At 42.2% G+C, this 25,165-nt stretch overlaps 1 protein-coding gene across 8 annotated transcripts in view; it reads left to right on the plus strand.

Annotated features, from left to right (window-relative positions):
* The window catches only part of FGGY (FGGY carbohydrate kinase domain containing), a 325,680-nt gene that overhangs the window by 71,236 nt on the left and 229,279 nt on the right, over nucleotides 1-25,165 (plus strand). For all 8 annotated transcript variants that reach the window (XM_068405659.1, XM_068405670.1, XM_068405672.1 and 5 more), the window contains exon 5: nucleotides 14,258-14,322. The gene's annotated coding sequence lies outside the window, so the exon portion shown is untranslated. The remainder of the gene's footprint in view (nucleotides 1-14,257; nucleotides 14,323-25,165) is intronic.

Below are 25,165 nucleotides of genomic sequence, written 5' to 3' on the forward strand. Positions count from 1 at the left end.
AGTGAAGTAGCTATTTTATGGGGTTCAAACTGCAGCCCTGGGAGCTGTAGCAAATTGTACGTGGTCCCAGGCTGAGTCAGTACCAGTGGCAGAAAGAGCCCACCAGTGCTGTTGTGGGGGGAGACAGGAGACTTTGGAAGGCAGGTGGAATTTACAGAGAAATATAAGTGATCCAATAAAGTGCTGAGAAAGAAGGTGAGATGTGTAAAGGAGAATTTTCTAAAATGAAACTGATAATCCCAAGCTGTGTTACATTGTGGAAGGGAATGAGAGGCAAAAAATTGGTATTGTCCATTGTGGTAAGTTCCCTCTAATAGGTACAACTCTAATTACTAAGAAAGTGCACTTTTCTACTTCCTTCGGTTGGTGAGAGTTAGCTTTTGTGCTAAGCAGTGCTGCTTTCTGCACTGAGATTAACCACGGCACAAAGACTCAGATGATTTGTTAGCTGGTGCTCCAGGTGATTTAGAAAATCATTTGGGGAGCAAGTTTTGGAGCTGGATTCTCTTACCACCAACACCCAGGTGTGTCTTTTGGCAGATCTGTAACTACCTCACTGCCTGTAGTAAGATGAGTACAACTATTTATCTTCCCCGGATTATTTGAAAGGCTAAATTTCTTTGTGTGAGAATGTAGGGTTTTGAGATCTTAGAACAGTATCAGTACAAGGAATGATCATTGCCAGTTTTAAAATCCATCCTTGAGTCCATGATTCAGGCATAAGATGATCGTGAGCAAAAATGAGAAAGAAACGTGGTATCCCTGCAAAGCTCAACCACAAAGAGCTCATCCTGTTGACGAGCTATTGTCAGAGGTGGGACGGCAGAGAAAACGGGCGAGCGCTGTACGGTGTTTTAGCAGTGACCCTGGAGCCCGTTCTGCCCCGACTGAAGCCAGCAGGGCTTTTGCGTCTGACTTCAGAAAACCCTGCGTTATGCTCCAGCTGTGGGCAAATATACAATGACTAAGAACTTAGTAAGCATTGCACGTCAGGTTATGTGTAGTGAGAACGAGATCGTTCCTGCCCTTGCTGCGTGTAAAAGGTTTTCCCTTGGAGAATAGTAGCGGCAGCCCACAGGGAGGGCAGGTAAAGTGTGGGGGCTCTGATGGCTGCGCGGTGAGAGCAAGAAGAAATGATGCAGATTTAGGGCTGGGGGAGAGAAAAGCTTATTAAGCTGAGAGATCGGTGCCAGTAAAGGTAGGACCTACAGAAAAAGTAGGATCCTGGGAGAGATGTGTGCCTCCAAGCCCCATGGCTAAATAACGTGGAAAGAAACACATGCACATCATTGTTGTAGGAGTTTTTCTCATTAGATCAGAAGGACAACATCACAGCAATCTGTTGCTTCTGTAGAAAACACAGCATCCAAGAGGAGGAGGGGACACATGTGGGCAGCAAGAAAGCTCTTGAAAAACAACTAGGGAGAGAGCATGGAAGAAACAGCTTACGGGGTGGGGTCAGAGCAGTCCCAGTGCAGTCAGAGAGGAATGAGAAGGCAGAGGAGTGGGTGAGGACAGACACCCTACTGAATGTTGATTGTGGCACAGCCTCCATCTGTCCTTCCTTGGTGCACCCACTCCTCATGCTAGGAATAAGCTGTGATACCATGGAATCAGATTGCTGTTTGTAATGGTAAAACTGCTGCTGAGAAACACAATCTTTGTTTCCTAGTGAGTGATAAAGAAACAATAATAAATGGTGTTTACAGGCCTGGGTTGTTTATCCTTCTTTGCAGCAGTGCTTTTTTTCTCTACAAACTGTTTTGCCTGTGCCATCACAGCCTGGAGACCCCATGCACTACACACATGGGTGACTTACCTTTCTTAAGCTCCAGTAGTTCATGGCTATGAGACCAAGGCACTTAGATACCAAACAATCTCCACATTAAATAGTCACCACAGGAACTGATGCTAATATGAAGCTACATCCAGGAATTCTATAGTTTTCAATGTTGATGACCCAATAGAGTTTCAGCAATTAACACCTTCCTGTTGTGAAGATTCTCCTTGAAGACTACGGAGTAAAATAAGTGTAGAGTTGGTTAAACTCTGTATTCCAGCTTTGGCATTAATCTAAAAATGTAAATTACCTCCAGAAACCAGAATGCCTTCAATCTCATTTAAGTCTTGATGCATCCATCAAAAAGACTTTGTCTTTGTAACCTCATGTATCTTCCCATCAAGAAACTGGACAGGAATATCAGATGAAAAAGAAGGTTTTTTCCTTCCTTATTCTTCTTTCAGTTAGTAGGGAGAGGACAGAACCGTTCCGGATCAGCCATACTACGCTGCCTTAGCTACAGGGCAAATACTCAAATATCTGCAATACTAGCACAGTACAAAAAGCAGACAGAAAAGTCAGACCAGCTTCCAGACCCCAGGTTTGCTGTTAGATTCGTTCTCTTTTGACTTGTGTACTCGACACTTTCCTTATGACTGCCTTGATACAGAGGATGGCTCTACAGCTCCAGATGTCTGAATTTTGTGCTGCTGGTAGAGTCTTGTTTCAGAGAACAATCCTGCTTGAAAACCTCAGGAGTGGTTGCACAAAGGCACAGTGAAATGTCAGAAGTAAGTAAAGAAATGTATTTTGATTTCGTCACTGAATTTCCTTTGGAAGTATTAGCCATCACCCTTGGTGTGAAATGACTGACTGCTCTACGTGAGGGTGTTACCATGTTCTGAACCTGACTTTACTGTGGTCCACATTGGAGCCAGGAGAGGTCACCAGCAAAGGTGCGCTCTGTGTTCTCCCTGAGGTAACAGTATGGGAGCCTGTGGGTTTGTTTTAGGCATGTTTAAGGTGAGAAAAAAGAAATCTAGAGAAAAAAAGTAGCTAAATCTTTATGCGTGTTTTCTTTTCGGAGGGAACACCTGTCTGGGGTAATACTTCATTGCATGCATTCATGAGAAGTAGGAAAGTAGCTCTATTTACTTTGACTTCATTAGTGGCAGACCAACTTCTCAAATGAGCACAAAGTTTCTATTTTTTTGCCAGCTCCAAACAGATAAAATTACTACTTGGTAAATTCCACATAACCTTGCAGGCTTTCAATCACAGCAGTAAATGCTACTGTGCCCCAGCTCCTGCTTTTACTGAATTGTATTATAAACACCTTAATTATAGTGCATGCTGTCTGATGGGCCATGGAAAAGGTCGTCTTCCAAGGAACATATGATAACAAGGGTGGAGCGATACTGGTCGTTTTTTGTCTGTTGGAAAAGAAAGGGCTTTGCAGAGAAGAAGATTAATAGTAAACAATGTTAATCTAAATATATCTCAGACACAAAATACCACATTCCTTCAGGCTTGCCTTCTCAGGGGGTACTGCCATTAACCATTTTACTGTGGGGATAGCTGCACAAAGACATGCTCTTCCTGTTCAGAGCGGAGCTAAAAATGAGGTATGTTTTTGTTGTCACCTTACTGTTGAAGCTGCAGCAGTACAATGAGGCCTCTCACTTGTGCTGCTTTTAGCGGTTGAGTTCAGGGCTTCCAGGTTGGGATCTAGTTCAAGGGCAGAGAAGTGAACGGAAACATTCTCAGTGACTTCACAGTGGCTTGAACAAATTCTCCACGCCGCTGCAAAAAAGAATCAGACCTGGGTCTTACAGATGGATTCGTCCCCCATTATAGCCCGTGTCTGCCTCTTTGCTTATTTAATTATTTTTATAGGTCAGATCAAATATAAGTTGGAGGCAGGTCACTTTTAAAGTCTCTGCTGTACTCAGTATAGCAAAGCATCTGGCAGGACGATTTCATTTCTGACTCCCACTGTTAATGGCACAGCTTTGGGCCTGCGGGTAGGCAGGCTAGCCTTATCACCTTGGCAGCCTTCCAGCTCCAAATAATAATCCATTAACGTCTGCCCTGCTGGCATTCTTGCCAAATACGAGGGATATCTTTTAAATAAACATTGGCAGTTCCCAGTCGGAGGAAAGAGAAAGGGAGTAGAGGAAAAACAATCCTTGACATTTCAGTGACTTTGCAGGGCTAGCTGACACCTGGTACCACCCTTATCTGCGGGTGTTTATGCAAAGCTGCAAAACACAGCTTCTCCTGTTGGCTCTTTTACTTTCTTTAAATAGAGCTGGGAACACTTATAATGATAGGAGTAACTTTCTTGGATAGGCACTCTTTGCTTTGTCTTTTTTTTTTTTTCTCCAGGCTGTGGAGATCCCTCTGTTAACATCCGTGCTCCTGCTCTCCCCAGAAGGACGGCAAGCATGCTGTAGCAGCTTTGCGTGCCTCATACTTTGCCAACAATATTTTTCCCCCCAGTTTTTCTCCCTAGTGGATTAGATACAATGCAGATTTACTTTCATGGGGGCACTTTCCCACCTGACTTCCTATCTCTTCATCCATCAAACCAAACAGCCACATGGATCTGCCAGCAATCAGAGCAACTGGGGCTCACCCCATTCTTAGCGTTCCTTGGGAAGTGCTTTTTCTGTTTCAACCATTTCACTTTCTTTCTCTGTAGCTGAACTCTCAATAACAGCTTGAGGTTTATTTTTCCAGCTGTTATATTTTGCTTAAGAAATTACTTGTTTGGATGTTTCACAGTATCAATAAATGGGTTGTCTAGGTTTTACTTTTGCAGTCCAGTTAAGATCTGGAGTAGGATTCATTCTTCCAGAATGTGATTGGGAGACAGTAAAATATTTATTGTTCAATGAATAACATAGGGTCAAATGCAGAGTTTGCTACCCAAGTCTGGAACTGGATTTCGTTTCTGCTTGTTTTGCCTTGATTCACTGATTGCGCTGATGCTACCTTAGTGTGTATCAGTGGCAGCTAAGAGCACAAACAAACTCTTTTTTCTTCCATCTTTGTAACAAGTTAATTAAAAGATTGGACAGTAGTTTGAAGGATTTGAGGACAGTAGTTTGAAGGATTTGAAGTAAGAATATTTTGGTACTTAATTCTCTCCTGCTAATCACTTGGGACTTGGTTTGCAACTACTCCCTTGCCAAAATTTCCTCAAATTTTATATTGCATTTGCAGCATTGTATTTTGCTTGCCACTTTTCATCTGAGTGGTTGAGGCTATTTCCTATCTTTCCCTCAGTTTCAAAACAAACGCCATCCCCACCCATGCTTAAACTTCCTATCAGGTTAGCATTATTACTGAAGTTTCTGATATGCCACTAAAAGTTTCATCTAACCCCATTGCTTGTGTGTGGGATGGGGCAGAGAGGCACCCTAACTGCTAAAGGGCACCCAGACAAACTGACTAAGTGCCAAATGCATTTTTGACCAGATCCTCATTTTGGGGCATTAAGCATTTATGTCTCAATACTTCCCTTTTTGAAGTATGATGACATTTGGTTATGAGAATGTGTATTCAATGAAGATAACTTAATCACCAGCACTGGGAGCTCGTATATCTCCTAATTAAAATGGAAGCAGTCTGAATCTCCCAAACACAATCATCTTTGCTGTATTTTTAGTTCAGTGTATCGCTCCACCCCTGGCCAGCCTGTATATGGTAAACCTTCTGCTGTTTCCTGCTCAGTTATTTAATGGCAGAGCCAAGCTAGTTTCAGTTCCTGAAGCAGAACCAAGCAAAGCAAATGTGGGTAGAATGGAGTTAACTGGAATCATTCCCAAAAGACAGCAGATTTACTCCCAAGCGCATACTGATCCACCTATGGTGGGAAAAAAAACCATCATCTGCTAATCACAACCTCTTCACTGTGTAGATTCTGTGTGTACACTTACAGGCCTTTGTTAATAGTCTGTACTTAAAAAGAATTATGAAGAAGTGTTCAGTTCTTATGCTGTAAGCTCTTCACAAGCAGACCATAATTGAAAATACTGTTAAACGTCTTTGCAGTGAAAGTTATCCCCTTAGTTGTTGAAATATTGCAGCTGGAGTGTAAAAAGGCGGGGAGAGAAGAAGTGTATAATATTGAGAGGCTGCTTAAAATAGGCAAATGCATATTAAGTAAATGTAGGTCCCTAAACTGGATTAAGGTGACACATCTACTACTCTTCTTTCATTGTTTTATTAGACTGTACCAAACCCTAGCTGCTGGAACTTGTGATGTCTCTAATTTTGCTAGCCAGGAAGGTCCTTAAATGCAAGTGTGCTCATCTAGGGAGAAAGGAGGCAGCTGCAGTTGCTGTGTGGGCTAATAAAACGCTTCGATGGGCATATTTAGCAGGGAGGAGCACTCGATAGTAGCATCCATCAGAATCCAAAGCTGGAGCTGTTAAGTGACTTTAGGTTAGTCTATGAGGTTCTTCTCCGTCAGGGGAAACAGCTTCGTTAGCCCACCTGAAGTATGAGAGTGAAGGGTAAATAATTACCAAATTGCTGCATTGAGTAGAGGCTGTCAGTGTCTGCCAGGTGGGGGGTCTGTATTCTGCTCTCCTGAAAGAAATCCCAAAAAGCACTTTGCAGAGTACTTCAGTGGATTTCTGCAAAGCTGTCACTAGTACCTGCTTCCCTTAGATGGTAAAGCTTGCAGGGCAGAGAGAATATTTACCATGGTTTGCTAAAGAAATGTCTGAATTTCTCCTCCAGTAACTTGTCAACCTGTCCATGAAATTGGAAGGGTGGAGGTCTTGAAAATAAAATCCTGTATGTTTAGTGAAAATAAAAAATTGAATACAGTGCAGAGGCCCAAGTTGTGTCTCCCACTGTTGTGCCTCCCCCTCTCCCCAGGGGATGTCTGCAGTAGAGGTAAAACACTTACTAGACACTGGGGAATCCATGTAGGAATTAGTCTGAAGGAACAAAATCAATGCCAAATCTGTCTTCAGTGGCTCTTCTGTTCACAGGGTTAATTGTTTAAATAAAAGAATGCAGTAACAGAGACGCTTCGCTTCAGGCCTCTCTCTTTTAGAGACTCTGTAAGTATTTTCTAACCCAGATTTCAAGAACAACAATGTGTAGCTGTGCTGGAACAAGTGCTATTTTTAAATTTCCTGTGGTTTGAGAAATTGTCAGATTTCTCCGTCTGAAGGATCGAGGGATCCAGAAAACCAGTTCTGAGTTTCTGGTATGAAGGTTGAATGAATACAAAAATGAATAGACACTGATTTTCTGCATTGTGGCAGATGAAAGAAGATGAAAGAGCTCAGCTATGCTAATATCAATCCAGAGCAGCTCCAGCAACTGCAGGCTTCAGTTAAATAAATATTATTTAACCTAGTTCAGGAAAATCCCTCCACTACTACAAAACAAGTTTTTCCACTCTTATGGGTCATGACCGTACACGGAAGCAACCCACGCTGATAACCTGTTGCACAACTGATACTGAGTAAGAGTCTTCAAAGAGCATGTCTGTGCACCTGCTGACCTCCGCTCTGTCTAGCACGCCTGTCCAGGTTTGAATGATGTAAGCTGCCATCTCCTGTGCGTACCTCATCCTGGCCTTTGGTTGTGCACAGGAGATGCCTTATTTGGTGCAAGCAGAGACAGTTCACATGCAGAGACCTATATATCCTAGTAAATGTCCTGTTGTACATGGGAAGATGCTGCCCATCTTCTAGCTGCAGCCGTGATGCTGTGGCCTACTGCTGCTTTATGGATTTTGTTGTGGAATAGTTTCTGGAGCTCTGCTGGCTCTCACTGGTATGGCTGTTCCTCTGTGTGTGTGTTATCAGACCTGCTATAACACGTTAGGACTACATAGTAAAAATACTTTCCTTTTTCGTTATTATAACACCATGGGTGCTATTTATGGGTTTGACGTGCTCCCTGTGACACAGCCTTTCTTGTTTCACAACCAGCAGTGCCTATGAACATCTTTCTTCTTTGTCTCTCCTGCCCATGTATTCACATGCCCCATAAATATCAATAGTTATGATTAAATATAAAAGAGACGCAGTGCCAGTACTTGTGTGTTGGCATAGGGGAAGAAGAGGACAGAGACGAGGTAAGAGTTTTGTTTTTATGCAGACTGAAACATTACAGTAGCAGAAATGATGGCACTTACAGTAATGTCACAATCTCCTCAACAATATAATTCCATCATTGCCTGGAAACTTACCACTCACACAGGGATGTATTTCACTCTTGAGTAATTGTATAGCATCTCAGCAAATGAGTATTACTTTATATATCCAGGAGATTGTGAGGGCTCATGTATATTTGTTGACCACAAGACTTCTTTCCAGCAATGCTACTTGCATAGACCTTCCCATGCACCTTTGAACCAACTTACCTTCTAGACCACGCGTCACCCTGTGCCCTCTGCGAGTGGAGGGACCCTGATGAGGTGGTGATGGGAGCCTGTTGCTTACTCTTGTGTAGACTAAGTGAAAGCACTGCATTGCTCCTTGAAATTCAACAAGGTACTGGAGGCATACACCAGTCTTTGAGGGATTTTTTGTCTTTGTTTGATATTCTCCTCTCTGTTTCCTCATCTGAATGATCTTCAAGGCACTGACACCTTTCCCACATCCTCTGAGTTTGGCTGACGTCTTCTTTAAGCCCTTCAGTAGTGGCGCGCAGCAGCAGTCTCTTCTGGTTCACATGAATTTATAAGAATCCAGAAGCCTTTCCTGGGTGACATTAGACCAAAGAAACCAGGGGTATGGTCCTGCCCATATGGTGGCATAAGGCAGTGTGTATACAATGCTCTTAGCAGGGACTTCTGTATGGGAAACGTCACATTTTATGCCATACAATGCACCGATCGTAGAAACTTTAAAAATATGATGTGGGAATGATGCACAAATGAGCAGTTGCATGGCTTATAGAATCCTAGTGTGGCTTTGCATTGCACAGTGACACATCTGGCACCAAGCTGAGAGCGCTTTTTCACTTTTTTTTCCTACCCCAAAGTGCTTTCTCCAGGGAAAAAAATAAAAGTCAATTTGCCCGAAATAACAGGCTTTGAGTGTTAGCTGTATATGTCTATCTGTGCCCTGTGAAAGTGGAGAAAATATCACATATGCAATCAGCACATTATGTTGTTGACCAAAACAAAATGGGAAAGTTTTAAGAACAACCACTGTATAATGTCCGATTACCACGGTGTCTGGTTTTGGGAGCCTCGTTCTCTTCTTTGAGAGTTATTATGCCAACATATGAAAGAGAAAATGAAATGGAAACCAACAAAGATATCATTTTCCCTCTCTTTTTTTCCCCTTTCTTTTCCTGTTGGGAGTGTTTCTGTCTGAGTAAAACTTACCCATTCCAGTACCTAACTACTATTTAAGATTGCTTGCCAGCCTGGGAAGTTGTTATGCAGGTTGCCCTTAAATAGCTCGCGTTTGAACGCAGAGCACCTGTTAGTTGATTGGGAGACAGTGAAATTCAGGGCAAAGGCTTCCCAAACACAAAGGATTGCTTGTGGAAAAAGACCTTGTTGATCTTGGATGAAGTTATAACCACCACTTGATGACTTTAGTGAGGCATTGTACAGTGTACTAAGTCTGTACGTGTGTTTCTGTGTGTGAAAAAACATCTGAGCTAACCAGAAGAGAACAGAGCTAAACCAAGTCTCCTCCTAACAGTCTTTCTTCAGGTGCATTTTATGGAGCACTTTTGAAAGAACTTTTTGTGTAAGCCCCTTGGAAACTCTTTTCAAAGCCCCTGTGCAGAAGTGCCGGAGCCTGTGGGCCACCTTCCTGCTCAGAGCTTGCATCTTGTAGCTCACATCTGTCCCGTTCAGACTTTGGTCGGTCAGATCAGGTGTTCCAGACCCTGCAAGAGTCATTTGCCTTGGTGGGAGGTGAAAGAGCTTGAAATAAATGGGAATTTTAACAGAAAAGTGTTCTCTCTTTATCCCAATCCCTGTTCGTTCAGCAGTTACCACACGCTGCTGCACCCTTAGCTTTGCTTCGTGCCTCCTGTCTGCTGTGCTCTCCGAAGGCATTTATCCCTTCTCTTAGAGTCAGCTTTGTGTTCTGACTCATTCACTGTTGTGTTTGTGGTTAATTTTATGAGGCAAAGCAACTGGGATAACCTTGTGAAGATCAAAACAGAGTACTTTTAAGTGACACATGGTTACAGTATTAATTTTCAGATACATTTAGGAATAATATTGACATTCGTTTGTTCTTTACAGAAGTGTGCTTGTTTTCAAAACTTTTCATGATAACAGTTCATCTGTGAAATAACTTGTTCGTTTTCAGAAATTTAGTTTTAAAAGAGCTACTCTAAATTGCCAGGATTCATGAAGCTCTTCCCCAGAAGTCATCAGTCTAACCCAGAGCCCACTAGCCTGGGAACATATTTTTGCTTTGCTGACTTGGTTTCCAGTGAAGGACAGAGTTATGAAACATGGTGACACCTCTTGGTCTTGCTGACTTGTATGGGTAGGATCTCCTTGCTCCTCAGGACCTCTCTTTTTGTGGTCCAACTGTAGTCTGCCGAAATAACTGAATTTCTTAGGAAGAGTTGTTATTCACTGCAAAGCTTGTCAAAATTTCCACTCGCTTTCAGAGCTCGACAATTTAGTGAACTGGCGCAATATGAACAGCCTTGCCCCAAGTGTTAACAAAGCCATACCACTGTATGTTTGGCAAACAAACAGCTATATTCCGAATACTTGCAGGATCTTTTCAATAACCGCTGCGTCCTTTCCCAGCAGCTCTCTCGGGTGCTGTTGCGCAGGCTGATGGGGAGGCTGCTTTGTGCAGAAGTGAGATTTGCCATGGGACAGGGCAGCCTGCTCCATCCACAGTGCCTGCAGGATCCAGGTGGGAGCTGGTAGTTATTTCTTACCTTTCAAGTTACTTCATACCTTTCTTTTAACATTACAACCAGAAATAAGTTATTTCTTAACCACTGTGTAAGGCAGCACCTCTGCAGTCTTGCCGAGCTTGGGATTTACCACCCCACCAGACACACACAATACCTTTGACCCCACTCCAAATGCCAGAACGAACACAGTCCACGTGTTTGAATGTAAGGGAAAGCCAAGCATTACACCGATCACATGCAGCAAGCTGATCTTCTGCTGCAGTTTTTGTTTAAAACCTGATTATTTGTGCAGGCTGGATTCTGAAACATTTGGGTTGGAGCTGGACAAGCAGAACCAACAAATTGGATGATTGCCCGGTGTGCTGCAACAAAGGCAGAGAAAGAAGGAGCCTCTGGTATCATTCAAGTGCTTTTCAGCAGGTGTTTTTTCAGTTCACAGCAGGCCATTGACACCAGAAACTGCAGCAACAGCAACCTCAGTGGTGAAACTGCCAATGTTACAGGCGGAGGGAGATAAAGTGAAGTATTTGTTGGAGTGGCAGTACCAGGAAATGGCTGAGACATCACATGACGAAGGATGTGCACTCTGTACCAGAGGGACGTATTTACTTACAGGCTAGACTTCCACCAGACTCGACCGAAGGCAGTTTTGGCTAGTTATTTGAATTGCCTGACCCACTTGCAGTAGGAAGTCATCATATAGATAGTAAATACCTACCCCACCCTCGGTAGGCAGACAGACTCTTTGCCAAAAGAGTCTAGCTCGGCTTCACAGAATATAAAATATCATACCTTTCTAGTTAGAACTGTCATTGCAAAGACATTAGAAGCTGCTGCTGTTCCAGTAAACTACTCCACTTCTTGGCATTCGATCGTTGTGGAGAAAGCCTCTAGGATTTACCTCTTACCACCACCTGGAACACAAATCACACGCAAAGAATAAGTCTGAAATTTTTCTAAGGTGCAAATCACTTGATTCTTCCACTGATGAGAAAATCTCCCAGGCCCCCTGGCAGTCAGGGAGGTTGCCCATGGTGGAGGGTACTGATGGATACTGATAGGAGCTTTACACAACCATGCGTGTGAAGTGTTAAATAGGGACTCCAAGACAGTTTTTCCTAGACTTGTTTTATTTTCTTGTAATGAAAGCTGCAGCTAACAGCACACATAACATGCTTGGTGATTAATTATTGTTAATTGATGGATAGGTTTAAAATTTTAAGCAAGATGCTTGAAACGTTATCTACAAGTTATCTTTTTTAAAAAAATCATGTTGCTATTATAATAATTTATAACTGTAAATTATTTTCCCCATAAATAGATGAGAATTCACCAATTCTGTGGCCTGCACCACTGTTGACCTTTAGCAGAACCCTGCAAATTATCACCAAAATAAGATTCTGATCTTGCTTGCACCAGAATATATTTGGAGAAAGTCCATGAGAAGATAGCAGATTTATACTAATGCAGCTAAGAACAGATCTGATCCAAAATAAATTTTAAAATAAGAGGACTTCTTTCAAATTCAAATGACAGTGGCCTTTGCTTGTGCTATAGGAATAGGTGATGATAGGAAAGGACAAAGAGGAGAGCTGCCATGTCCTCTACTGCGCATATATCTCAGTTTAATTTTGTTTATATTTTGTGAGACTTAGGTGAGGCTTATATTATGTGAGACTTCACATACTGGTATGTAAGATACTGGTGTGGGCTGGAACAGTTCATCTAGCAGAAACTGAAGTGAAATTTTATTTCCTTCAAAGGTCACTTCTTAGAGTTCAGGGGGTAATTTTTCATTTCCTAAAGCCAGGGTACAATCTTGCTTGCCCTCCTCTTCAAAACCAGTGACTATTTGCTGAAGTTGACCCGATCTGTCTGTATGCATGGGGGGCATGTATTGCTGCTGACTTCTCTGCGCACCACATGCTTGCTGCCTGGGTTGGGTAGGCTTAGGAGAGACCACAACTAAGTTAAAAAGGATTTATGCTCCTATTCTGGATCACTAGTCATGTATGTACGGTGTTAAGGACAATGTGTCGCATTGGGCTCAACAAGGGATTTTAATGCACTAAGGCAAAGATCCCTAAAGGCCATAGGCACCCAGCTCTGAGGCTGGGGTTCAGAAGCCTGAATTAGGGTGCTAGTTTGCCTGCACAGTGAGTTGGGAGAATTCAGTGTCTACTGATGGGGTTCACATGTACCAGTACTCTGAGCGGGGGGATTGAGTTAGCGAGCTGCAAAAGTGCTGAAGGAAAGGATACGTTTCTGCGCTTCAGTGGGTGCCTAAGGCCTTTTCTTGGATCTGACACTGAATGCTGAAGTTTTAGCAATATGTACTAGTCAGCCTGTGTTTACAATTCCACTGAATTTCCTTAGGGAAATCAAGCCAATTACACTTTTTTTCATTTGACCCTGTTATTAAAGTAGAGACCCTAACACCAAACTGCAGTGGAGGCCCAGTGCCATACTGGAGCCACAGCTTTCTCGTTTGTATTCTATTTTTGAATGCCCTTCATCAACACTGTTTGGCACAGTATTAAATTTAAGCACTGAACTCCAAAACGTTGTATGTGTCTACCTACTCCATGGTTCCATTTGGATGGAAATTTTCTATCTCGTTTAAAGACTACTAAAGCCCTGCCTTTCTTGTGCAGAACAAAAGGGTATTGTTTACTTTGTTTTTCCTTATTTTCGTATTCAACAAAAGATGATTATGCTGTCTCCTCAGTGCCGAGATCCCTGTGAACATGTAGACCTCCTCTCTACTTGCTTTTCTTTCCCCTGGGTGACTACAAAACAGAAAAATTTCCTTCACGGTTGAAATGCACAATAGCAAATGTTATTTATCTAAACTTTCAAGGTTTTCTTAATGAAGGTATTAATTAAAAAGTTGATGTGAGACGTAATTGAACCAAGAAAGACTGTTACAAGGCACAGCAGCAGTAACAATGAGAATAATGCACATTTATGATTAAGAATGAATCTTTCATGATATAAAAACATTTGTTTCAGTCAAAACCTTTTGACCTTTTAAGAACAAACCCACAAACATGTAGTTGTTTGTTTGGATCCTGTTATTGCCATCACACTGTAACCTAGGGAGAATAGCTTTTTTGATCCTACAGCTAGGCAGCCTGTGGGCAGGAGAGCAGGGTTCTTGCTTTTTGAGAGCGAGCAGCACATTCACGGTGAGTTGACTTTCAAAAGACCCATTTATTGAATGACGCAAGGTGCAAATTATGACTCACTCTGCATAGGTTAAGTTTGTAAAAATCAACCTATATTCATCTTTCTAGCACCTACACAGCTGCATAATGTATTTAGTATCTCTAGGGTCCCATTAGCGCTTTTAGAGGCTTAAAAGTGATCTGCAATACAACCCAGACAAACTGATGTTCTCGTCTAGTGAATCGATGATTTTTATCAGTAGTGATCTAGTGAATGGCAGATTTTCTTCTCTCTGGCCGGGATTAGGTCACAGAGTGGCCCAGCAGTCTGGGTTTGAACATTTCCTCCTGTTCTAACAGCCCTCATAAAAAAAAATACGTTGATTGCTGGTGGTGTTTGCTGACATGTGACACTGTTTTCCAGGTCTCAGCCAGATGAACCAGGTACTCTTCGATCTTTGCGTCCTCTAATGATCTTGCAATGATACTGTAAGTAATCGTTGCTTATTATGAACAGCTTTTTAAGCAGAAGTTTGGTGCTAGTCCAGTACATTTTATTACTTGAAACATTTCCTTGTATTTCCCACTTGTATCGCAACCTACTTTTTATGGTAGATTTAAGGGTAAGGGAGCAGTTTTGCTGTGTTTGCAAGGCCTTTAAAAGGACAGAACCACCTCTTCACCTTCTCCACCCATCTCCTTCCCCGTCTTCCCTCCTTTCAAAGGGAAAACATCAGGAAGTTTGGAGATTCAGATGTGGTTCCTAAACCTGTGTCAATGAGGAAGGTCTACTATGCTGGTGGAAATGGTGTACAGCCACTTGTTCCTGTATTTCAGCTTTCTTTCCTCTCAGGAAACCCAGACTTCAAGGGAAGGAAAACCCCAAATGACCCTTGTACATGTCATTGCAAAAAATGGGGGAGGTTTAAAAAAAGGGTGTTACCTTATGTGCATGGCTTAATTTCTCCACCTATTCCTCTGCTGCGCATGTTAAAAATAATGACAGCTTTTACAGGACTGGCTGTATGGGACGCACACTGAGAAATGAAGCATCTCTTTCTTTGACCCCTCGTCTGTAGTCCTCACTCAGCAGAATTTTCCTTGTCTGCTAGTATGGCTGGACTAGAGGAGGGACTCTACCTTCTCTTATTGCCGTGGGTGAATAAATACTGAAAAAAGCCTTTCTCCAATGTTGAATCAAACACTGAAATGAATTTACTTCCTCTCTGTTCGTAAATACTATGTGTCAGCTTTCTGCAAGCCACAGTATGCTAACCTACTTGCAGGGATTCCTACAGAAAGGAAGTGGCAAAATTGCATGTAAAATTATTTACATCAAACTAATGTGAAAAATGAACATTGTCCAGATACTTGTCTGTGTCTTTACTCAGGGAACACGTATTACCCTGTGACTTTCATGGTCAATCACATCTAAACATAAAATGTGAGTTTCAGAACACATGTAGGGAGCAGATGGAAATTGAGTATAAAGATATATATGCTGTTGCTTTTAAGCTCATATTAAAACTTATTGAATACTGATGAATAATAGATGCATTTAAAGGAAATTATGATCTGCTCCTATTTAATCCTTGAAAGAAAAAAGCAAATTGGCTTGTGAATTCTCTGTAATGGTTTATTCTTTAAGACAGAACAATGGAGGCTTGGTATGAAACTCACTGGAATCAATAAAAAGACCCCCATTTTACGCCCCAAGTTTGTAGCCTACACAGAAGTCTGTTATGGCAGCTGCCACCTTTACTAACACACCAGGGTTTGGACCAGGTTCCTCTAGGGCTACAGCGGTAACAGCTCTTAAGCCTGGCTGAAACAGTCTGATATTCCCTGTGGACCAGGCACAGAGGTGGACCTGTAACATGCGCTCACCTGTGCGTTACGTCAGTAAGTCTAGTATGTGCTGTTCCAGTTGTAGCTCTTGTAAATTAAACAGAGGAATAAGCTGCTTTTTCGCTTCGTGCCACTGCTGAAATATGATCCAAGGCTCAGGTAGATTCCAGCTGTGATCTTGCTCCTTGCTTATGAACATACATTTATGTTCTCAAGACTTTAGAGCTCCTTCTACACAGGCAAAAATTGTAAAAACAAAATGAACAACGTTCTCTGTGTACAGTAAAGTTATTTAAAGTGCCTGAGGGTTTGAACATAAGCAGACACTGTGTTCGCATACAATATAAGCAAGACTTCTGGGTTTTGGCATTTAAAATGACAATTAAAAATATAGCAGGCATGTTTCAGCAACTTTATGGGATGCCATAAACATCCAGAGAAGGATTCCAGACAAAAGTAAAGATTCACTATAAGGATTCTTTTCTTCTTTTTGTTTCCTACCTCGATTTTTGGTGCGATGTGTTGTGACACAACAAAACATTAATGAAACAAAAGTGAAGGGCAGAAGGTGTCTCGCTCATTGGAAGCTATTGTACAACAGAAAATGCTTATTTGGGAGAGTCAAAGTTTACGATCTCTATGGCTCTGTTCAGGTAATTGTTTCAGCTTCCTACTAAAAAGCCCCAAACAAGTCTGGAAGGTGAAAAACACTTTCCTTCCTCCACACAGAAACAGACACAATAGACTCAAAATCTCTCCCTGGCACAAGTTTGCGTACTGTGACACTACCTTAGTTTTCTTAGATATATTTACCACAGGAACAAAGCTGCTGCATAGCCAGCCAGCTGTTCCCACTGTAGCCTCCTGAGAGCAGGCCATGGATTATGAAATTTTGTATTGTATCGTGTACCTTTAAGCAACATAGTGTTTACAAATTTATAAGGCACCTCCTGTTGTGCATGTGTTTTAGGCATTAAGCTAAGGTGAGAAGAAGAACCTGAATCTCAAGTTAAGGGTTTAATTACAAGGCCTTTCTTCCTCAATAATTTTTATCCAGCCACTTGTAAACCCTTTGGCAAAAAGAGTTCCTCGGCTTCTTTGGGTTTTTGTACCTGAATTTCTCCTTAATCTACTCCTTAATCTCCAAAATGCTTTGAAATGTTGTTATGACATTGAGTTGCATTTCCTCTAGGATGGCCAGCTCTTTCCTAGCCTTAAGACAGGAGGCAAATTGCAGTTTGTTCTTAGGTAGTTCTGAATCCACCTCTTCTCTTTATGACACTCTAGCAATGTGTTTTGTTCTGTGCACGCATTGAAACCACATAGCCATCAACTGACCCACCTGACGATGCTCAGCTAAAATAAATTCCCCCCCAGCTTTCCTGGGTTTCTCTCAGTCCCCTCCTCACCATAGGACTCATGCATGGCTCCTCTTTTTTGTTTTTTTCCACCTCTCCCTTTTGCATTCTGATAAAAATGTAACATCTTGTATAGTTTTTGGGGTATTCACAGGGAATTTACTTTCTTCTTCCATGCAGGGGCCAAGGAACAGTTAGTCTCTTCTTTCTTGTCACTGGACACCAGCATTGGGATTGTTTTTCAGGAGTCAGGGCTAAGTGAGAATTAGGTTCCTGCCACCCCTGAGTTAAGCAACGCTCTGCATTAGTGATCCAGTGTCTCAGTCAGGGCAGGAAGCGCCCAAACCGATCCACAGGGACTGGGAACGAGACATCTGCCAGAAAAGAGGGAGAGAGAAGGTGTCTTAGGGTTACATTTGTTTCCTGGGGCCGTGCCTTTGCTTTGTTTTCATTTTCCTTTCCCCTCCCCCTTACCACAATTCAAGACTATGTAGGAGCTCTTTTTTCCCCTTTACCTGTATTTATTTCCTTTAATTAGGCAATGATTTTGCAATCTGGGGGATTCAGAGGCAATCCCATTCTTCCTTTCTACCTCACTAGTGGTGTAGTCACCTGTTCCTGACCCTGCCACAGTTGCAATGCCACGCTGGGAAACAAAATTCAAAGGTCCTTTTTGTTTGGTTGGTTTTTACCTTGCATTCCTTCCCTTTCCCTTGCGTTCCTGCTCCGTGTAGCCCCAGCAGCTACATCTTTCCCCACCGCGTGGGGGGAAAGATCAGGCACATCCCTCAGGCCTCCTACTGAATTCCTTACCTCCCTCAAACACAGCCTTGGGCTGGATCTCACCACTCATGCAGGTGCTCAACACAGAACAAAGTTCAAGTCTATGTAAGAGCTATATCGGGGGCTTAAAGAGGGCATGAGATAGGGTGCAATTTTAACACTCATCCTCTGTGCAGGATAAATTTGATGTTAATTGTAAATTGAAGTTAATTGAAACTGCTGTGGCGGATAGTCTCTGTAGCTATGAGTGATCTTGTGTGCTTATTCCTTTGCAGTAGCAGCTATGTGACTTCTTCATTTATACAATCAACCTGAAACTGTCTTGATGAAATAAGGTTTGCAATTGCTGCTATCACAAATATTGTAACGGGAAAAGCAGTTGCAGTATGTCTCCAGAATGCTGTCTCCAACTCCTGTACCTTGCTGAACATTGCAGATAGCTTCTCCGGTGATGGAGAAGTGAAGCTCATCTGAACATGGGACAAATTGGAATAATCTCTTTCACCTGTCCAGCAACACAGAGTTGTTCCTTGCCTTTCATTTGCTTCTGCTTTGCCCAGGCTAGTCATGACCGACAAAACTTCAGCTGTTTGGGCAAGTGTATCACAAGCCTCTGCACCTCAGTCTTAGGAAATTCATCTTGCTGTTGAAAACAACTCCTCACACTCCTTGATGTTTACTCCTATGGGTGTTTGTAGGCTGTTATGTCTGCCCTTACTTGTTTAACCTAACAATAAGTGTTTAGCTCTGTCCTCATAAATCATTTCCCCTCAGCTCTTTAGCTGCCTGTGCTCCTAAATATGAAAAACCCAGGCTAAGCCTACCCTGTCAATGACTACTCCCCACAGGATTTTGTTGGTGGCACAAAACCATTGCTCAAGCCATGATTTCATTCCTGGCTTATTGCATGATCCTTCGCTGATTACATTGACCTAAGGATCTATATCGGCAGTTCTGTTTTTCTTTCCCATGTCCTCCCACATACTCTTAAGATTTGTTCCACCTCTTCCCCCAGCTTTAGAACCACTAATTCAGGCTCCCTTCCCCTTCTCCCCAAGAGCGTATCTTCTGGGCATAGTGGAGGCTGCAGGGAGTGTCTCTGCTGCCTCTGTTCCCACTTCCTTCATCCCTCACTCTTCGCTGAAGGACTTCTCTGCAGCCAGAAGCTGGTTCCCAGGGACAGCCAGAAGGTGGGCTTCCACAGCATGTCTCCTAGGATCGGTGTCTGGTGGGTGCAGCTCCCTGGAGCAGGGTAAGGAAGAGTTAACTGGCTGGATTCAAACCTCTAGATCTGTGGCAGGAGCTGGTGGGCAGGGAGCTGGGCCACATGTTTGCCAGCCAGCTGGGAGAGCATGGGAAATTCTTGCATTTTTGCCCCTCCTGTGGGCACCTGTCTGCATTTTTGGAGTGGCTTGTCTGAACTTAACACGTACGAATTTCAGGAGCTTTGTGGTGAGGCCAGAACGTGCTGTTGATTAAGGCATCTTTGAAGGTATCTGGATCTTAAAACAAATTAATTGCCACAAAATATCACCAGGAAGAATTCAGGAGAACCCTGAAAAAGGTGTATTTATCTAGTTTATGAGGACACTTACAGTGACTACAGCAAGGGTTGAAAATAATTAAGAGCTGTGTAAGGCACAGGAATTACTTCAGGGTGAAAATCAGGCTTTGACTTTTAAGGAGAAGAAAGAAACTTGTTGTGGGCAGATTTGCCCTTAGCTACCTATTGCAAACTTCCTTTGACTTTTTTGTTAAATTCTTATTAGTGGTTACAACCACAGATACAAGAAGGACCAGAGAGATCCCTTCTCTGGCATGGGATATCATCTCATCAGCATAGGGTACCCTACCATCACATGTGAAGTAGAGTATTGTTCTCTTTTTAGCTGGTAAAAATTTGGAAATTGCAAAATGGTCATGAAAGCAAGAGACAGGATGTGATGGAAGACATTTATTTTCCTAAAAACTCAAAAAATTTAGACAAGCCTCAAGTCTATGCTGCACTTCTTTCCTACTTGCACATTCATTTTAACTCCCCCACTCTCATTTGTTACTGTGTTAAATGTGGCTGATGACTGCAGTGCGTTTTCTTTCAGGGCCCTTCCGTCTCCACATTGGAAGAATCGTCCATTTGCCTTGTAGCAGAAGAAGAGTTCGGTTCTAAATTTGAAACGACTTGTTCAAAAGCTACTTTTGTTTTACCTCTGAGCTACAGAGCCACCCTTTAAAATTCTGAACATTTATTTTGATTTTTCTGGAGACTGAATTGTCTCTGACATGAGGAAGAGGGTCATATATGAGCATGAATTAAGTTAAAGTGTGTCTGGGAAGTTTAGTCTTGTTTAATGGCTTTGTTCAGTTATTCTACCTGTTCGTTATCTTTACGTAAACATTAAAATCATACAATCATTACATTTTCTCCTTTAAAATAAAGGAGATTCTTATAAGAAACTTAATTCTCTGCATGTTTTCTTTGTTTCCGTATGAGTGCACACATGCACTTTTTCATTTTGTTCAATAACTCCTTTAGCCATATTTTTCCCCCTCAGTTTGCATCTGTTCAGATGCAAGGCACAAGCACAGAAGAATTCCAAGTGTAACCAGAAAAAAGAAAAATCTGGTTCCTCCCTCAGATCTTCAAAATCATGGAAGTGTCGTACGTCTGTTTAAGCTGTTGTAGAAACAGCCACTGGTGTTCAGCAAATTGTATTAGGGTTTTCAAAACCATGGCATCATTTTCTGAAATTTGATTTTCTAGGTCCCAAAATGAGAAAGAAGAAGAAATGCAATAATCCACTTGGAAGTGAGGGTCTTTCGTTTCTGCCTGGTTAGTAGTTTAGTAAAAGTTTAGCTATGTAAGCACTTATTCACCAGGAAGGGTTAGTCATTGCCATGCTTTCTTATACTCTGTTACCAGCTTTCATGCTCTTTTTCTGGGCCTTTCTCAGCAGGTCCTTGAAATCTGACCTCTCTTACTGGCTTCTCATATCCCTTCATTATATATCGATCATGCTAGAATGATGACCTCTGTAGAAACTCCTGGAAATACGTGCATTAGGTATTGAGGCAGCCCTGGCACTTGCTGCACATTCATCAGACTAAATCAGAAACAAAGCCGAAATCCCTTCCAAAAGTGAGGTTGAATATTTAAAATGAACCAGAGGAGATCTCATTGGAAATGTCCGTATTATCACTATCCTCTCTTCTTTAAAAAGCATGAAGGCTGAAGCAGTCTGTCTGATAGAAACAGGTTCTGCACTAGTATTGCACAAACAAATATGGAAACACTGTGGTTTAAGAACAGAATAGGATCTGCAAAAATACACCGTAATCCCTCTGACCTCCTCATGAGGTGTGAGCGTATTAGAGGGGGAAATGTGGGGCCAAGCTAACAACCTTCGTGTTGGCTGTGTGAAACAGTTCCAGCTCTCTCTGCTGCGAAAACATGGGAATCCTTGGTTTGAGGTTGGTCCCATGAATTGCTAAATAGCCTGGTGCCCACTGAGTCAGGGCAGCGTTTATAAATTGGGTAAGCAAGAGCTAATTACCTCCCGTAAAAGATCTCTCCTCTTGAATCTGGATAGGCCTTTCTCTCCCATGACTAATTGCATGTCTCTTCACTTGCATTTGATCCAGCCTCCACAGAAGGCAGTAAGAGTTATTTTTCTGATTTTCCTGGGAAAGCAATTGAACTCTGACTTTAGCAAGTTAGTCTCTCTGAGCAGACTGGTGTGCGGGGTGTTGTTTAACGGTGCAGTCAGAGCAGGAATTCTGCAAGAGCCACAGGCTGATGGCAATTCTCTCGGTCCCAATCATGAGAGGACATTTGGCAGACAGAATGGAGTGGGCCGAGCCATCCCCTAACAAGCAGAAACACACATTTCTGTGGCTTGCTCTGCAACCACCTTCCCCTCAGAAATGGTGCATTTAGAGTACCAAGAGTTAAGGGAAGTGTAAGAGGGTTTCTGTCTACTTCCCAGACCATTTCTAAGAAAAAAAAAAAAGTAGTAATGTAGGATTCAGCTGACTTGAACATTAAATAGAATGCATTCAAAAAGCCATGACATTTTTTGAGCGCGGATCCATTTAGATAACTTCCATTTTTTTAAACCATGTTTATTCTGTGAGTTGCGGGCACAAAATTATTACTACTTCATACCTGTAGCTGAAAAAGGAACCATGTACCTCTGAATGTCAAACGTAATCTGCTTCACAGCTTGTTTTGTTTTGTTTTTCTCTGTTTCATTTCCCTTTGCGGTGTTAAGCTCTGACCCTGAAAGGTGAGGAAGTGAAGGAAATGGAAGAGTGAAATTTGGGGAGTCTGATGCTAAAAAGCCAAGGGAACCACGAGGCAGTCTGTCTGGTTGTGAGACTGAAATGTAAGTGGACTCCTCAAATTAATTATTTTGGAACCCACTTACTTATGGATGTGGACTCCCTTAAGCATAAGTCTTACATTATGTCACCGAGATGGCATTTGGGCTTGATTTATGTTGGCACAAAACTAGCCATAAACTGCACATGTGTGCCCATAGTAGCCCCTTTTCAAACAGAGCGTGTTTATAGAAACAGGAAACATGGCTGCAGCAGGAGTACACCGAGGCTCTGCTGTGTCAACAGCGTCACAAATACGGGTAGGGTATCCAGGATCTGCGCGCTGCCTTCATTTTCCATGTATTTCAACTCAGTCGGTAACTTGGAACACCATTACCAGAGATTAGTGGTTGGTTGATGGAGCAAAAATGACTTATTAGGTGAAATTTACTCTGTTAAAGATGTGTATCTGAACCGGGGCCACAATCCACATTCTAATCTTTTTCTTTCATACTCTATCTAATCTGTGGCTGATATTTCGTGGTGATAATCTCTCTCTGTTTTCCCCCCTTGGAGAATGAGGACACACTATATTATTTATATCTGATTCTGTAGTCACATAATTTATCTTTTAAAAGGTGTGCGCTTTCCTGTCTGAATGAATTTGAAGCCTTCAGGTCATGTTCAGGGAAGTGTAAACTCTTCACTCTTCTTGATAGTACATTAGAAACACTTAAATATATATAAGCAACATTCAAGATTTATTTTAGGAGATAGAAAGCCAGATATAAATGAAGATAAAAAAAAGCGGAGCGTTTTTGGTGAATGAGAAAACCATATTCTTTGGTTCCTCAGATGCATTTATTTGCATATTCAGTCTTCAACCTGTTTGAGTTGTGAGGTTCTAACACACCATAGGCACAATAATAGGCACAAACAACCTTCTGTGTGATCCACTCGGATCTGCTGTGCCTGTAGTGCAATAAGGGTATTTTCATGCTTCCAGAATGCAGCACCCTTTAACATCTTCTCTGTGACACTGATGAAACCCTTCGCAGAAGGGGAGAGATGAAGGTGAAGTGAGCTGTGAGGGCCCTATCTCCTCCATCTAGGTTGACCCAAAGGCAGAGTAAATGAGCTGCACACTGTAGGAGTTCCCTTTCGCAACATCCCTTTCTTCAGACTTTAAAGAAGTCTGTAACAGAGACAGTGTTGTTGTGTACACAAAACAGTCTCCTCTAAGTTTCTAAGGAGAACAGATGATGCAGGAGGAATCCTTTTTTTTAATGTGGTAACACCCATCTCTTTCTCTGCGTCAGTTGGGAGAATCCTTATGTTGGTATTTAAATGATCCAGGGGATTTTTTTAGGGCACATCTCATATTGAGGGTTGGAAGGTAGAAGATCTTCGTGTTGTCTTGGAGAGACTGAGAAGAAATGCATGTGAATCCTCAAGCCCAACTTCAAACTAAGAAATGCTGTTTGTTAATGAAGATTAGCTTGAAATAGGAACGGGTACCATCGTCTTTTAAATGGAAATATTCTACCTCTTGCACCTTTAGAGCTGGCAGAAGGTTTAAGCATTTAAGCACACACTTAGCACAGTAAGCTATAGTGTTAACCGAGTAACTCGGAGAGTTTGGTGTATTCTCAGATCTTACTGAAAACCAGCAGTAACTGTGTGTTGCAGTTCTTGCTCGGTGGATATAGGTAATCTCAGAGACAATTTGAGTAGGCTATAGGAGTAGGACTATTGTATTACTCGCTGAAGATTTACACTCCCTTTGGGGATGGTGTGGGAATGTATTTCTATCTGGGAAATACAGTTCCCACATCAATGTCTTAGGACTTGCTTATTTACTGATTGTACGTCAGATAAATGTGTCAAAACATTTGTAACCTACAGCATGAAAACCAGAGCCAAACAGCCTGCACTTGGTGTTTTATTGCATGAAATATTTCAAGTTTGATTGCTGAACGTAGCCCTCGACGTCCTGGCATGGTCACTGTTACTAGAGGATCACGGGCACTGAAGACAGTAGCTGTGGTGCTCTGTTGGGTTTGGGCTGGGATATGTTTTTACCGCTTTTGCTGGAAAACTGCTTGCAGGTAAATGCTTAGTTTGAGTTATCCTCCTTTGCTGTTTAACTTAGGGGCATACTGTTGTGTTTGGGACAATATTAGAACAGAGGAACAGGCACGCTTACCAGCAGGGTTGGGAAACAGATACTGTAGTGCTGAGTGGGTGTCATGGGGGAGGGTTTTTTAACTTCCCTGGATTAGTGCCCAGCACAGGAGTAGATGGTAGGAAAAATCATGTCGGCAGAGAATTGCATGGTGAGTCTCTGTGGGGGTGAGTTGAGGATGCCCCACAGAAGCCTGTAATCCCATCTCTGCTTTCAAGAACAGCAGGCACTGGCAGCAGAGCCTTCAGGAGCTCTCTGATGGCACAAAGGGCTGCAGTAGTCTGCCCTGTCAGAGCAATGTCCATGCAGCAGTATGGCCTTCAGATGCAAAAAGATCTGTTTATTAGAAATTAGGACATTTCTTTCACACAGGTAAGAAACATGAGCTTTCCAAAGTTCTGCAACATGTTCCAGCTGTTTGAGAGAAATGTTTCCCTTCAAAGTCATTGAAGCCAGCACTTGTATCTATTACTGCTCACTGTTCCTGTCTCACAGAGATCCCCTGCCTCTGAAGGACTTATGTCAATGCAGTTTATTTGGATGAATAAGAGTTGTTTGCTGTAGAGTTTGGTTTGTGACGTTTGTAAGGACTCTGGAAGTTGGGAGGTCTCCGAAGGTGCGCGTTAGAAGATTGCTGGAAATGTGGTTTTGTGCCTTAATTTTAATCTGAGATACAACTCATGGTGTGTAGTGTCCACATGTATTTGTGTAGTGGGAGTGTGGTTTTAACACTGAGCTTTATTATAGCCCCTAACAAACTCTCATATTTTATAAGCTTTATGCATACCAACTTTATTTTTTTCCCCTGGGTGTACTTGAAATGAGTTTACATGATAAATGT

The sequence above is a fragment of the Nyctibius grandis genome, chromosome 8 (genome assembly GCF_013368605.1).
Source record: "Nyctibius grandis isolate bNycGra1 chromosome 8, bNycGra1.pri, whole genome shotgun sequence".
Lineage (NCBI taxonomy): Eukaryota > Metazoa > Chordata > Aves > Nyctibiiformes > Nyctibiidae > Nyctibius > Nyctibius grandis.